A 16,891-nucleotide genomic window follows, 5' to 3' on the forward strand; every position below is an offset into this window, starting at 1 on the left:
ATAAAACTACAAGCATGTGGCCAGCAGACATTAAAAATGAAAATGAAAAAATGCAAATAGTATCCCAACCAACTCTTGTTAATTTAATGTGCTCTTATAATGCTTTCAGTATACGGTATGTAGTCTTGAAGGCAAACCAGCATGGAATAGTGAGGATCAGAAAGATATGGGTGTGAATCCTTCATGCAACCATGAAGCTGCAAACACTTCAGTTCGAACCACTGGAACATCACAAGCATGGAGAGGAGAACCACACAGTGGCATCACTAGGGTTCGCGTCACCCGGTACAGGAGACCAGCGTATCACCCCCCATGGAGTGCACGGGGCAACACCGCAGTGGTGGGCGTGGGGATGTACCATCACTCTTCCCCCACTGGTTTTTTGGCTGTACCATTTGATTGAACAAAGACAGAACACATTCTGCAGGAAATTACACATTGATTGATATAACACAATGGTATTATTCCTCCAAACTGTGATTTTAGTTATTTTGGTCACTAGTGGTGTCACACACCCCCAGGGGTGTCAACTTACTAACACCTTATTGCAGCAGTTCTCAAACTTTTAGCACTGGGACCCACATTTTAGAATGACAGTCTGTCCAAGACCCACCAGAACTGATGTCATGGTGGAAGTGACATCATCAGGCAAATTAAAATAAATAAGTATAAATAATTAAAGTAAAATAAATAATTAAATAAGTAGGAGCCAGCCCTGTTTCACCAAGTGAATTTCCTCTGAAGCCTGCCTGCAATAACATCCCCTCCAAAACCAGTAAGGTTTTCAGCACTACCCAGTGCCCAGTTGAATTTAAGAACTTCTGTTTAAACCAGATCACAGTCAGGATCCACCTGTCTTGGCAAGTCTCCAAAAAGTTCACAGTATCAGCTGAAGCCTCTGTTTTGATCCTTTTTAGTGGGGGGGGGGGGGGAGGCTGCCATCTGGAACATTTGCTGAGCTCCAGTTCAATCAGATCAGGACCATTCTGGTGGCTTCACATTCCTCTTTGCCTGGCCTGACCACCAGCCAAGGCACGTTTGCTTACTCATGAATAAACGTGACTGTGAGGCTTAGTTTCACTTTCCATAGGGCTCAATACTGCTTGGAGGGAGGGACTTTCTTCTCAGGTGTTTTGGGGGGCTGCATTCATTGGAACAGGACCATTCTGGTGTCATTGGATTCCTCTCAACCTGCCCTTTCTGACTAAGGCAAGTTCACCTACTTGCGAGTAAATGCGTGAAGCTGCTCACTTTCACTTTCCATAGGGATCCATGCATTTTTGTTCTCCTGTTTTTTGGCCATAACTTTTAATATAAAGGAGATATTTCACTCTGGTTTTTTGCATTGCATTCCGCTTGAAATTCCGCATCCAACGGTATATAATATGATGGGGTTAACACAGTGTCAAATCTGGGAGGAAACAGACCTGCTACAGTCGCTTTTCGTCTTGTGGATCCAAAAACCATGAATGAGTGTATAGGAGCTCAGGAACACAGCTGTGGACTACAGTTGCTGCAGAAATTCATTTTGGTGCACGCAGGACACCGAACATTCTAGTGTGACCCTAAATACGATTATGCTATTTTTTTTTGCATAAGAACATAAGAACATAAGAACAGCCCCACTGGATCAGGCCATAGGCCCATCTAGTCCAGCTTCCTGTATCTCACAGCGGCCCACCAAATGCCCCAGGGAGCACCAGATAACAAGAGACCTCATCCTGGTGCTCTCCCCTACATCTGGCATTCTGACTTAACCCATTCCTAAAATCAGGAGGTTGCGCATACACATCATGGCTTGTACCCCATAATGGATTTTTCCTCCAGAAACTCGTCCAATCCCCTTTTAAAGGCGTCTAGGCTAGACGCCAGCACCACATCCTGTGGCAAGGAGTTCCACAGACCGACCACACGCTGAGTAAAGAAATATTTTCTTTTGTCTGTCCTAACCCGCCCAACACTCAATTTTAGTGGATGTCCCCTGGTTCTGGTATTATGTGAGAGTGTAAAGAGCATCTCCCTATCCACTCTGTCCATCCCCTGCATAATTTTGTATGTCTCAATCATGTCCCCCCTCAAGCATCTCTTTTCTAGGCTGAAGAGGCCCAAACGCCGTAGCCTTTCCTCATAAGGAAAGTGCCCCAGCCCCGTAATCATCTTAGTCGCTCTCTTTTGCACCTTTTCCATTTCCACTATGTCTTTTTTGAGATGCGGCGACCAGAACTGGACACAATACTCCAGGTGTGGCCTTACCATCGATTTGTACAACGGCATTATAATACTAACCGTTTTGTTCTCAATACCCTTCCTAATGATCCCAAGCATAGAATTGGCCTTCTTCACTGCCGCCGCACATTGGGTCGACACTTTCATCGACCTGTCCACCACCACCCCAAGATCTCTCTCCTGATCTGTCACAGACAGCTCAGACCCCATCAGCCTATATCTAAAGTTTTGATTTTTTGCCCCAATGTGCATGACTTTACACTGACTGACATTGAAGCGCATCTGCCATTTTGCTGCCCATTCTGCCAGTCTGGAGAGATCCTTCTGGAGCTCCTCACAATCACTTCTGGTCTTTACCACTCGGAAAAGTTTGGTGTCATCTGCAAACTTAGCCACTTCACTGCTCAACCCTGTCTCCAGGTCATTTATGAAGAGGTTGAAAAGCACCGGTCCCAGGACAGATCCTTGGGGCACACCGCTTTTCACCTCTCTCCATTGTGAAAATTGCCCATTGACACCCACTCTCTGCTTCCTGGCCTCCAACCAGTTCTCAATCCACGAGAGGACCTGTCCTCTAATTCCCTGACTGTGGAGTTTTTCAGTAGCCTTTGGTGAGGGACCGTGTCAAACGCCTTCTGAAAGTCCAGATATATAATGTCCACGGGTTCTCCCGCATCCACATGCCTGTTGACCTTTTCAAAGAATTCTATAAGGTTTGTGAGGCAAGACTTACCCTTACAGAAGCCATGCTGACTCTCCCTCAGCAAGGCCTGTTCATCTATGTGTTTTGAGATCCTATCTTTGATGAGGCATTCCACCATCTTACCCGGTATGGATGTTAGGCTGACCGGCCTATAGTTTCCCGGGTCCCCCCTCTTTCCCTTTTTAAAAATAGGCGTGACATTTGCTATCCTCCAATCTTCTGGTACCGTGGCCGTTTTGAGGGACAAGTTGCATACCTTAGTCAAGAGATCTGCAACTTCATTCTTCAATTCCTTAATAACCCTTGGGTGTATGCCATCAGGGCCCGGTGACTTATTGATCTTTAATTTATCAATGAGGTCTGAAACATCTTCTCTTTTAACCTCTATCTGACTTAACTCCTCGGTTAGGAGGGGCCGTTCGGGCAGCGGTATCTGCCCGAGGTCTTCTGCCGTGAAGACAGATGCAAAGAACTCATTTAATTTCTCTGCCATCTCTAAGTCTCCTTTTATCTCCCCTTTCCCTCCCTCACCATCCAGAGGGCCAACCGCTTCTCTGGCGGGTTTCCTGCTTCTAACATATTTGAAGAAGCTTTTATTATTCCCCTTAATGTTGCTGGCCATGCGTTCCTCATAGTCTCGCTTGGCCTCCCATATCACCTTCTTACATTTCTTTTGCCACAGTTTATGTTCCTTTTTATTCTCTTCATTAGGGCAAGACTTCCATTTACGGAAGGAAACTTCCTTGCCCTTCACAGCCTCTCTAACTTGGCTGGTTAGCCATGCGGGCACTCTCCTGGATTTAGTGGAACCCTTCTTTCTTTGCGGTATACGCCTCTGCTGGGCCTCTATTACTGTTGTTTTAAGCAGCCTCCATGCACTCTGGAGAGACTGGACTCTTTTTACCCTCCCTTTCAACCTCCTTCTAACCAGCCTCCTCATTTGAGGGAAGTCCGCCCGTCGGAAGTCAAGGGTTTTTGTTAGAGATTTGCCTGGTATTCTTCCCCCAACATGCACGTCAAAACGGATCGCAGCATGATCACTGTTCCCCAATGGCTCAGTAACGTTTACATCTCTAACCAGGTCCTGCGTACCGCACAAAATTAAATCCAGAGTCACCTGTCCTCTGGTGGGCTCCGTGACTAGCTGATCTAAGCCACAGTCATTTAGCACGTCAAGAAATCCGGTTTCCTTATCGCGACCAGAACACAAATTGACCCAGTCAATATGAGGATAATTGAAGTCCCCCATGATTACAACCCTGTCCTTCCTTGTCACCTCCCTGATCTGTTTCCTCATTTCAAGGTCCCCATCAGATTTCTGGTCTGGAGGACGATAGCACACCCCCAGTATTACATCGCTGCACAAGCCTGGTAATTTAACCCACAGAGATTCTACGGTGGAGTCGGACCCACCTTCAATCTCTACTTTGCTGGATTCTATCCCTTCCTTAACATAAAGGGCCACCCCACCTCCAACACGCCCCTGCCTGTCCCTCCTGTAGAGTTTATAGCCCGGGATTGCGGTATCCCACTGATTCTCCGCATTCCACCAGGTTTCCGTTATGCCCACTATGTCAATATTTTCCCTTGTCACCAGACATTCCAGTTCTCCCACCTTTGCTCGTAGACTTCGGGCATTCGCATAAAAGCATTTATACACGGAATGCCCCAGGATGGGCTGCTTATTCGCTCCTTTGTCCCCGCATCCTCTCATTTTGACAAACCGTCTATCACATCCCATCTCCCTACCTTTCCCAATTTCTTCTCCTACCCTGCCTTTGTCTTGTTGTTCTCTAACCTCCCCATCCTCATCCCATAGGGATGAGTCCCGAACCAGATGCCCCTCGGCTCCTGTCGGCCTTCCCCCAGGGATCAGTTTAAAAGCTGCTCTGCCACCTTTTTAATGTTATGCGCCAGCAGTCTGTTTGCAATAGTTTTTTTTCTATATTTCAGAGATTTTAGAGAGGCTTGGGAGTGTGCTTGGTTTCCCATACAACTTTATCTCGCTGGCAGTGCTGCGTGGTCAGGTAGACCTGGGCTCTGCATTGAGAAGCCTGGTAGACCTGGGCTCCAAAGACTATTCTGGCTGTCAGCACCCTCCCCCTGCTTTATTTTGCCCCCTGTTCTGCCTGCCCCATTGCCCCCTCCTCCTTTGGGAAGCGGCCCAAAAGAAACCTTGTACCCCAATAAAATTCCTCTCAGAGGCCCTGACGCAACCCCCAGTGATTTTATGAGTTCCAGGGCCGTTATTTCCCCTGCACATGAATGTGTCTGCAGAGTAGCCAGTAACTATACTTCAGCAGTCAGGCACCCAACCTCCTGTGCTATTAACACTTCATTCTTTACTGTTCAATTCAAACTGCATTGTGCTTCATGCAATTACACCCCTGTGCATTGATAGACACAGCATGGTGACTTCATTAACAATCAACACAGAGAGTCTTGCTTTACTTAAGGAGCAGTACAATGAATGGGTGGATTAATTAACACAATTAAAGGGGGGATTTCTTGAACAGTAGCACTGGTCAAGAAATAAGATTTGTCAGGTGGACCATAATGTGACCCTGCTCTGGTTTCTTTCCTCATGCTCTTTGATTACACAATTACAGGTGCAGCCTATTTATCCAGATTTTTTATCTTCGGAGTTGTCTCAACGCAAATAGGGTGGGGGAACTGAAAGTCACACACACCTTTGCCCTGCACTGGCATCTCATTCCATTTTCAGGCAGCCCAAAACACTGCAAAAAGGCTCTGCCTCACTCAGGCAGGGAAATAGCCCTGGAAGAGGTTCCCCTTGCAAAGGAACAGTAACACTCCTGGAGCCCCTGAGCCAGCAAAGAGCCTGAAGAGGGGAAGGGGGGGCAAAAATCTCTGTAGCCAGAACACGTGGTGGATCATCTCGATCTCACAGGGGCAGGTGTGGTAGCAATGGAGGTTATTGCTTTAAAAAACCCAGGGAGTGTTTGCTGAATTCCCCCCCCCAACTGAGATGGTGCAGGCAATCACACAAGCATACCCCCCCCCCCATGGTGCAGGCTGTCATGGACACAAGCATGCCTTCCCACCAAGCAAAGCATGAGATTTAGCTTACAATCCTCTCCACACTTTCCTGAGAGTAAGCCCCATTGACTGGAATGGGGCTTACTTCTGAGTAGAAACGCATAGGGCTGGACTCTTAAAAGATCAGCATCCCAACTGTGAAAGAAGCTGGGCAGCTGGCAACAGGGAGGGCTGAGTATGGAGGGGAGGGGATTGATAACAGCTGCCTTAGTTTCCTTCCATCTGGAAGTGTCAGGCTGCAGTGTATATGCGTAACTCTATGGAATTTAGCACAACGTGTTTTTTGTTAATTGTGCCAAATAATGGAATGGAACTAACACAGATAAATAGGCTCCACTTGTATTATTAATAGGTGTATTTTCATGCCATCCTTCCTCTAAAGCAGCCGCATCACATATCTGCCATGGTGTGGAGGGTTGGGAAAAAAATTTTAAATATAAAATTTAAATAAATAAGAGATGAAACTTAGATAAGTGAATAAATGAATGAGCTCATTCATTCAACCTCTCTGGCCCTCAGAACACTTTCCAGACACAATCAGAGCACAGTTCAGGTCATGTTCAGCTGAGTGGGCCAGAGGCTTTCAGGAGACAAGAGGTTGGCCATGGGCCGGAGAGAGGCTGGCTGCGGGCTGCATCTGGCCTCCGGGCTGGGGTTTGGAGACCCCTGCTCTAAAGTGTTCAGGGCAGCAAGCATGGGCCTTCTTCCTCATTTTTTTCTCACAACAGCCCATAGGTTGGGTTAGGCTGAAGGATAGTGAACAGCACAAGGTCACCCGTAGCTCGGTGGGGATTTGAACCTGGGTCTCTTTTTCTAAGTCTGCTTTTCTCAAGCACTCTAACCACTACACATCACCACCCCTCAATATAGAAACACTTTATGGAAATAGGGGACCTGGATTCCATTAGAACTTTGTATCCACACAGTGACATAGCTAGAGGGGGTGCAAAGCACTAAGTTTTGCAGGGTGCTTCAGCGTGGCATGCATGCGGCCCTTCCCCTTCAGAGCCATTCTGGGCTATGGAGGCAAATGGAGGCATTTTGCTCCCACGGCCCAGAATGATACTGAAGAGGAAGTGGAAGGGCCGCTTGCATGCCACACTGAGCCCCCCTGCAAAACTTAATGCTTTGCAGCCCTTCTAGCTACACCACTGTATCAATGTTCTAATGCAATGATTCTCAAACTTTTAGCACCCACTTTTTAGAATCACAATCTGTCAGGACCCACCAGAACTGATGTCATGAAGCCACTGGCATCACTAGGGGGGTGCAGGCCGCATCGGGTGACACGCCGAGGGGTAACACTTCCTAGGGCGGATGCGCTAACTTCGCAGCTTTCAGAGCTACCCTGTCATGCCATACACCATTGGATGTGGAATGTCCAGTGGAGTGTGATGCAAAAAACAGAATTGAAATCGCTCTTTTCCTTCAAAGGTTATAGCCAAATAAAGCGGGGGGGGGGGGAATGCATGGAGCCCTATGAAAAGTGAAAGTAAGCCGTATCGCATATTTACTCATGAGTAGGCATACTTGCCATAGTCTGTCAGAAAGGGCAGGCTGAGAGGAATCCAAAAACACCAGAATGGTCCCAATCCAATGAATGCAGCCCCCAAAGACACAAAAGGGAGAAGGAGTTTCCTCCCTCCCAGCTGCAGTCTATTGAGCCCCATGGAAAGCGAAGCAGCCTCACGTCATGTTTACTCACAAGTAGGCAGATGTGCCTAGGCTGGTGGTCAGGCCAGGCAAAGGGGAATGTGAGGACACCAGAATGGTCCTGATCCAATGGAGCTGGAGTGTAACAAATGCTCCAGAAGGCAATCTCCCCCCCCCCCAAAAAAAAAGAGGCTTCAACTGGTAAGGTGAAGTTTTCTATTTTGCACTTGCAAAGCCAGGTGGGTTTTGTATTGATGTGCCTGAAATAGAAGAACTTTAAACTGGGCACTGGGGAGGGCTGGAAATCTCACTGATTCTTTTTGGGGGGGTGGGGGGGTTATTGCAGGCAGGCTACAGAGTAAGCTCCATTGGCCACTATGGGACTTACTTCAGAGTAGATATGCATAGGCTTGGGCTCACAGGCTGCAATTCTACCCACACTTTCCTGAGAGTAAGCCCCATTGACCACAATAGGACTTACTTCAGAGTAGATTCACTTGGTGGGACAGGACTTGCTCCCCTTTATTTAATTATTTCTTTTATTTTAATTTAATTATTTATAATTATTTTAATTTGCTTGATGATGTCACTTCTGGCCATGACATCACTTCCAATGGGTCCTGGACAGATTGTCATGCTAAAAAGTGGGTCCCAGTGCTAAAAGTTTGAGAACTGCTGCAATAAGGTGTTAGTAAGTTGACACGGGTGTGTGTGTGTGAGACTCTACAAGTTTTCAAAATAACTAAAATCAGAATTTGAAGGAATAATACCATCATGTTATATATCAAGCAATGTGTAATTTCATGCAGAATGCAATGAAACAAACCACACTGAAATATCTATGTTCTAACAAAAGGTACAGCCAAAAAACCAGTGGGGGCAAGGTGATGGTACATCACCACACCCACCACCTGGGGTGTAGTCCCACCCACTGCATGGGGTGACACGCAGGGCTCCTGCACCAGGTGACATGAATCCTAGTGATGCCACTGCATGAATGGAAGTAACATCCTCAAGCAGGAAAATTTTTAACAATCCTAGACTGCAATCCTACCCACATTATTCAGGAGTAAGTTCCATTTACTATCATTGTTAAAAGCATATACATAGTAACCTGTTAAAAGTACAGAGCTGTAAGATTTCCCCAAATGCGGCCACATAGCATGGTAGCAATAAGTCTAATATATTAAAAATAAAATATTGAAATGAATGGGTCCCACCTGAAATTGGCTCGTGAAGCACCTAGTGGGTCTCGACCCACAGTTTGAGAAACACTGTTCTAATGGTTTCTGTTGGAACCTAAAAGTTAGGGAGATTAAAGAGCCACAAGTACCATCTTCTCAACCCACACACAAACAGAGTTCAGCCTCTGTTTAGTGTTAATTACACAGCCCACTACAGAGTTACATTCAACCTCTGATAGTTTCCTGGCGTCTGCACCATCTGCAGATTGTCACATTACATTTTGCCATCAAACAAACCTGCAGTATTATTAACTGGACCAGCAGGAGATGGAGAGACTAAGTGGGTAGATCTGGAAGAGGTCTTCCATGTGCAATTTTTTTTTTTAAAGAGAGCTGCATACTTGCAGATGATGGTTGGAGTTTGTGTTCCATAAATGTGGCTGTAATTTTTGGATGCTGGTTGGCTTCCAAAGAGCAAATGCTGATGAGATGAAACATTTTCAGGGATGGTCCAGCCACAAGGCCAACTGAAGTAGTTGCCTCAGGCACCAGTTCTGCAGGGGGGAAGCTACCTTTTCCCAGCTTGCTTTCCTTCTCCTCCCTGTCCTCCCACCAGTCCCTGGATTAGCATGCCCTTCTTCCAAAAATGAGCCACTCTAGATCCACCCAGTGGAACTTACTTTTTATTAGGTGTTGAATTAATATACTGTATTTAGAAAAGGTTAATTACACAGGCCAACACACATTTTGCTTCCTTAAACTTTACACCAATTCCTGGGTAGATTTGGGGTGTCAATGCCAAAAATGGCATCCGTTTTGCCCTCTCATGTCTAGTTTTGGAGACACAGCATAGCTTCTTTAGTGAATGGTTCAAGCAGCTTCCTTATGAGGAAGCCTACACCATGGCTTCCTCATGAGGAAGCTGCTTGAACCATTCACTAGTGAGGCTGTGCTATATTCCCAAAACTAGGTGTGATAGGGCAAAACGGATGCCATTTTTGGAATCGGCACCCCAAATTCATATCAAACCACCATAAAGTTTGGAAAAAACTTTTCTGACCCTCAATTTTGTAGGCCTGTGTTATTCTTTAGAGTGAGGCAGCATGCAAAAACACACACACACCAGCAGTGTGCTGTATTATTGGGACTGTTATTTGATTAAATATTTTTATTTGATTAACAACTGGCTTTGAATGTATGAATTAGTGAAATTTTAAAATTAACAACACAGATGCTAGACACAAAAGGAAGGGCATTGTGAAGTAACTTACCCTTTTCAAAAATGACTGGATTACTGAAGGGAAATAGCTGTTTGGCGGTTCCTTGTTCCTCCATTCAGGAAACTGGAATGTAAAACATTCCCTTTTATAGTAAGGCAGCCAAAATCGTTTTGAAAAATAAACACCGATCTGAGATGTTGAAAACCTGCATTTAAAAGACGTATTGACATTGATTTCAGCTGAAGACTGTCAGCTTCAATTGTTTGTGGCTGCTATTGCTTGGAAGACATCCACAACGGAGTCAGCCTGAAATGCGAAAATATTCCCTTGCTTTGGATACAGCCCCCAAAGGGAGGCCATTTTCTTCTTCCATCAAACTTGACTTCTAATATCAGCCCAGACAATTGACTGAGAAGCAGATTGTTGGGCTTCCTGGTTAAAGCACTATTTGATTAATCTACCAGTTAACTGGATTAAAAGTTGCAGACCTGATTCATGATAACACTGCCTTCCCCTACAGCAGTGGTTCTAGAACTTTTCTGGCTTGTGCCTTCCCTGATCCTTGTAGCCATTGGCCAGGGCTCCCCATTACAACACCTCACCTCAGTTACCCCCCCAAATGGGGAGGAAGGTGTTATAATTATACACGAGAAACAAGGCTGCCAGCACTCTGAGGTTGCAATCCTAACCACACTTACCTGAGAGTAAGCCCCACTGAACAAAATAGGACTTACTTCTGAGTAGACCTGGTTAGTATTTTGCCCTGAGTTTGTTAGCAGCACAGCTGGAGGGTTTTGGAAAGGCAGGGGGAAGTGATGAATTTGCAGGAGGGGAAGACTTTGTTTTGTGTGTATCTGCTAATTGCAAGCTGATGCAAACTGAGACCCAGAGACTGTTTGGCTGGAATCCTAACCCCACTTTCCTGGGAGTAAGTCCCATTGGACACAATAGGACTTACTTCTGAGTAGACCTAGCTAGGATTGTGCCTTTTATCTTATAGTAGCAGCCAACAGGGTACCTCCCCGCAAAGGAGGCAGGAGGAAAAAGGGGAATGGCTAAAAGGGAATGGGGATTTTTATTTTTAATCAATTTTTGGAGACAAAGCCATCAACAGTAGCTTTTTTCTCATTTTTGGAGGGGGAGGAAAAAGAGAAAGGTGAAGATCCTGGGTTAAGCTGACACAGACCCCAAGCCTTTGTAGGTCTACTCAGAAGTAAGCCCCATTTGAGTCAATGGAGCTTACTCCCAGGAAAGTGTGGAAAGGATTGCAGCCACACCCAGCAAGATTACAACTCACCCCAAAGTAGATGGGGGCTGCTCACACACATACACCCAACATGCAGATGCCACCCCTGTTCCCCCCAGGCAAGGCGGAGGGACGCAGGCTGGGGCGTTTGGACACCCCCCACTAGGAGCAGGCTGGCTCGTTCCCTCCCAAGCAGCCTTGAGCGAGGGGCACACTGGGAAATGTAGTCCTTCGGGTGAGGTTGCACATGGAGAGTGCTCCATGATGAGATGCGGCACCTCTGCCTGCCTGCCCAGCCAGCCTTCTCTCCCACCTCCCCCCACCATGTTTCACATGCCTTCCCAGCCTCATGCTGCCCCACCCACCTGGCTCACAGCTGCAGAAAAGCAGTAAGTCAGGAGGCAGCATGTGCAGTATGTGCAGAGCAGCTGCTGCCATCTCTCCCCCCCCCCCAATGCTCCTGGAGGCCAGCCACTCACTAGGGAGGTGGGGTGCACAGATTGAATACTTAAGCCCTACAGGATGCAGCATGTGCTCCAGTGACATGGCTGCAATGGTGGAATAAAAAAAATGCTGAGTGTAAATTGAAAGGGTATCAAGTTTTCTCTAATGAGCATATCTTTACTCAAGCATTCAAGCCTGACCACACTGGGGGAGAGGAGGAGGAACCAACAGTGCATGAACAGACATGTCTCCAGGGGCTCCTGAGAGACAGTCTGTTTTCCCCCAAAAAACTGCAGGTCTGAAGAGGATCTGAAGATCTTTATCAGGAAAGATAAGATCTTTCCATGGTGCATCACTGCTGAAACAGAGACACCTGTGTTGGCTCGGTCATGTTGTGAGAATAGATGATGGCCGGATCCCAAAGGATCTCCTCTATGGAGAACTTGTGCAAGGAAAGCACCCTACACGTAGACCACAGCTGCGATACAAGGACATCTGCAAGAGGGATCTGAAGGCCTTAGGAGTGGACCTCAATAGGTGGGAAACCCTGGCCTCTGAGCGACCCGCTTGGAGGCAGGCTGTGCAGCATGGCCTTTCCCAGTTTGAAGAGACACTTGACCAACAGTCTGAGGCAAAGAAGGAAGGCCCATAGCCAGGGAGACAGACCAGGGACAGACTGCACTTGCTCCCGGTGTGGAAGGGATTGTCGCTCCCAAATCGGCCTTTTTAGCCACACTAGATGCTGTTCCAGAACCACCATTCAGAGTGTGATACCAGAGTCTTTCGAGACTGAAGGTTGCCAACATGCATGCAATGGTGCAGGTACCAGAGATTTTGAAAGCCTGACTGGGTGTGGCTTCTCGGAAACCTAATTGTCAGGGACAGTATTGGGGGAGGTGCAGTGTCTGCAATCAAGCTGCTGGCTCCGTGCTAAGATACCATATGGAAGAAAAAGCATGAAGCACAAAGTTTAAGTTGGAAATTTAAGATAATATTGTCCCTGGCTTTGATTGACTGATTTGGCTAAAAGCCCTGGATACACTGAAGAGAAACTAGATACAACGTTAATGAGAAACTTTTTAGGGATGTTGAAAGTACTCTTTATCTTTGTAGTGCAGGAGGTCTGGTCTAGAGGATAGAGCCTCCATTTGCCTGAAGATAACATCCACAAGGTCGCCAGTTCGAGGCCACCGGCACTGTGTGACCTTGAAGCAGCTGACAAGCTGAAGCCGAGCTATTCCATCTGCTCTGAGCGTGGGAGGATGGAGGCCAGGATGGAGGCCAGATCAGAACGAAACATCTGAATTGTTGTTACTCTTGAAAGATAGAGCCTTCTTTCAATTGTAAAAATCCCTATGGGGATTTAAATAAGCCTGCCTATGTAAACCGCCTTGAATAAAGTCTTGAATAAAGACCAAGAAAGGCGGTATATAAATACCTGTATTATTATTATTATTATTATTATTATTATTATTATTAGTGAGATAAATCGGTCATGGATTATAACTATAAATATAATTTGGTGTGTGGACTAAAATCCAGAATTACTTGTGGACATAATTTTTATTAGATTTGAAAGAGTTTTGTCTCCTTGAGACTGTTTCTTTCATTTTGTTTTTCTCCATTAATCACACTGTTATCTGTAAGAAAAATTCGAAGAATGCCTGACTGAAAAAACATGTGGTGGAAGTAAGGAGAATAATACACTGTGGACATCTTGTGGATTAGAGAGAAATTGCAAGATGGAGCCTGTTCCAGATATTTGGACTCAGATGATCCTCAAAAATTTGGAAAAATTGCTCACAATGAGAAGGCAGCAGTTGAGTTGGTCCTTGCAGATTCAAGCCAGTTTAAAGACTCTCTCTCAACAGATAGATGTGTGCAAGGAGCAGTTGGAAGATGTGAAGAAAGCAGAAAATAAACAGAAGGAGAAAGCGGAAAAGATGATGGTGAGGGATGAAATCATCATCAGAAGAGTGGATACAGAAATTAGAAGAGTGGAAAATCAACAAGATCTAGAAGGGACACTGATGGAGACTGAAATAGAGAAGATGGACAGAGTAACATGGGTGCACAAAATACAAAATTTGTTGGAACAAGAAGAAGAAAACATATCCCAGTTAATTGGAAGAATGAACATACCTTATACAAGAAAGTGTGGGCTTATTGGATTCTGTTATGGAGATAAATTATTAAAGATATTACAGGAGAAAAAATGGAAGGAAAGAAAAAAAGAAACCTGAGGGTTAAAGAAAATTGGAGGATTTTATTTAGTTAATAACTGGTTTAAATTTACTTAAAAAATAAATTTATACAAAATTGATATATATGAATTAGAAAAAATTGCTGGGAATGTTAGTGTGTGGATGAATTGTTTTATAGGTGGTTATTATGTTAAAGAAAAAAATGTAATCAGATTGGAGAATTAGACTGGAGAATGTATATTATTATAAAGAACATATTATAAGAGATTGTTGGTTTTATTATAATTTGGACATTAGATTATTATTATTTGATATTAATGAGTAATTGAACTAGTTGAGATGATAAAAAGTGAATATTTAGAAAAGATATTATAGGGAATTAGGAAAAATCTATTATGTTTGATATAAGAAATATATAAATGAGTAGAAGGGTTAGAAGTAGATGGAAGAATTGTTTTATATGTTGTTATACTTTGGTAATTAGATTATTTTGTTTTAATATTAATGAGTAATTGAAGTAAGTTTATGTTTGATAGAAAGTGAAAATTTAGAAAATATAGTACAGGGCATTAGGGAAAATTTATTATATATATTATATAAATAAATGCATAAACGAATAAGAGGCAGAAGTAGATGAGTAGTAGATTAGGAGATATAGTATGGTTAATGAGTAATGGTATATGGTATTTAGCACTCCTAAATGTATGTTATATGTTTGTATGTCTGTGTGTGTGTGTTAATTAAAAATAAATAAATAAATAAAAAAGCCTGACCACATTGGGGGGAAGAGAGAGGTGTGTGGTGACTAGTCAGTCCCCTTGTATTAGCATGCCAGTTAGACACACTTGCCGCTTCCCCCATATTTAGCATTTGTTCCACAAAGGAAATTGCTGAATGCCAGGAAGAATTTCTCCCTCCCATTCTAGAATCTTGGCCACTCAGAGTTCTAGAACATGAAGACTCTGCCCATGTTCTGAATACAGGGAGAGTTGGGAAAGCAGCCCTGAAGTGTGCTGTGAAGGCATCACTAGCCAGTATGTTGTCATTCCCTTTCTTCCCAGATTCAACCAGAGTTTCAACAGACAAAAGAAAATATTTCTTTACCCAGTGTGTGATTAGTCTGTGGAACTCCTTGCCACAGGATATGGTGATGGTATATGGCCTAGATGTCTTTAAAAGAGGACAGGACAAATTTCTGGAGGAAAAGTTCACAGGTTACAAGCCATGACGGGTATGTGCAATCTCCTGATTTTAGAAGTAGGCTATCTCAGAATGCCAGATGCAAGGGAGGGCACCAGGATGCAGGTCTCTTATTGTCTTGCATGTCTTGTATGGAGGCATCTGGTGGGCTGCTGTGATATACAGGAAGTTGGACTAGAAAGGCCTTTGGCCTGATCCAGTGGGGTTCTTCTTATGTTCTTATATTACCTTCCTAGCAGTATTGGTGTCTTGGTTTGGACAATGCTTACTTTATCCAATCAGCTCCACATGTCCAAAGATGTATGCGCATGTCCTGGCCTCTCCCCTTGGAGTGCTGTTAAAGGTCTATAGGTGTTCCTCAGGAGTTTGGAGCACAGTGTTGAAAATCACAGAAAAACTCATCTGGGTTTTGTGGTTCTGTTTCTAGGGCAACTTATAGTAACAAATTGTCTGTCCCCTCCCTCTGCCAGCAAAGCCCATAGAGCCCTGGAAGCGGGAATTGACCTCACAAGAGACAAAGACCACAGAGAAGACCATAGAGAATGGTTAGTGTGCCATGAGAAGAAAAACATTGAAAATTGCTGTTTTAGAGAAATGGGAGAAGGAGAGAAAGCAGCAGTGCTGGAGATGGAAACAGTGGCAGAGGGTTGCAGCGACAGGCTGAGGCAGCATTGGTAATGTTGACCACTGCTAAACCATTGCCTGGGGCAGCCATCCCACGGACAGGCCAGTCCTGCACCGCACAATTTTGCAATATCACTTTTTGTTTTGCACCACCACTTCTAGGAGATGCCTCCATCTTCTCTTGTAATGGTTGCTGCAAGGCCACAAGCCCATCAACGGCCTGTCCGGGAACGAAGAAACTATGGAGCGTTGCTATGCAACCATCAGGCATGACACTTTGGCGTTAGCTGCAGCATGACAAAAGTGACTGCAAGTACACAACTGCACAGCGAGTGACAACTGAGAGAGTGGCACACACCAACCCATTCCAGCCAAACATCTCTTTATGACCAATTTATCCTGTCTTTCTTCCAAGTTCCAAGTTTCTTCCAATGAGCGTTGGGGTTGAATGGGGTTCTGAACCCCGATCTATTAACTGGTGTATAATTTCCTCTGAAAACATTGCAGGTGTTTGAAATGTGCAGAGAATTTGAGAAAAATTTAAAATCTATTCTATCTCAGTACAGATACACACACACACACACACACACACACACACACACACACAAGAGTATTGACTTTGCCCTTTTGTCGTCGTCCTTCTGAGGAGTGGGCAGATTGCAATGAATCATGTGGTGGTGAGTTTCTTTGCTTCTCACAGGAGGAGGACTCATCATTTAAAGTGGGCCTAGTGGGCTGAATCTTTAAAGTGTACGACAGCAGAAGATAAAAGTCTAAGAAAGTGGGTTATAATCAGGTGGATGGCTTGCTAAGTATAGTATTTTGCGCCTGGTCTGCCCTTGAAGGAGCCAACATGCTGCCACCTTGTGGTCTGGAAAAAAGCAGCAGGCAAAGAGAACTGAATGAGCTTGAATGGTTATCTAAAGGCCCCATCAAACAAAAATCACAGAGACAGAGCACCTGAACAGGCATTCCAAGTCAATCATTTTAAAGCTCTGTGCATAGCTGAGGTAGTTAAGAAATAAGCTGGAATAATAGAAAAGGAAGCTAGACCTGGTGGCACCAGGTAGATGAGGGCCCTTTCGTGATCAGACACTGTCTAGTCTCTTACGCCCTACCTTCTTCTG

The 16,891-nt window shown here is 44.8% G+C and overlaps 1 long non-coding RNA gene across 1 annotated transcript in view; it reads right to left on the minus strand.

The window, feature by feature from the left end:
• The window catches only part of LOC136652357 (uncharacterized), a 67,847-nt gene extending 56,407 nt beyond the window's left edge, over window positions 1–11,440 (minus strand). Inside the window, exons 1-2 of the long non-coding RNA XR_010794563.1 lie at window positions 11,344–11,440; window positions 10,098–10,169 (exon numbers count right to left, since the gene is read on the minus strand). This is a non-coding gene — a long non-coding RNA (uncharacterized lncRNA). The remainder of the gene's footprint in view (window positions 1–10,097; window positions 10,170–11,343) is intronic.
• Window positions 11,441–16,891: the final 5,451 nt, after the last annotated feature.

The sequence above is a fragment of the Tiliqua scincoides genome, chromosome 1 (assembly GCF_035046505.1).
Source record: "Tiliqua scincoides isolate rTilSci1 chromosome 1, rTilSci1.hap2, whole genome shotgun sequence".
NCBI lineage: Eukaryota > Metazoa > Chordata > Lepidosauria > Squamata > Scincidae > Tiliqua > Tiliqua scincoides.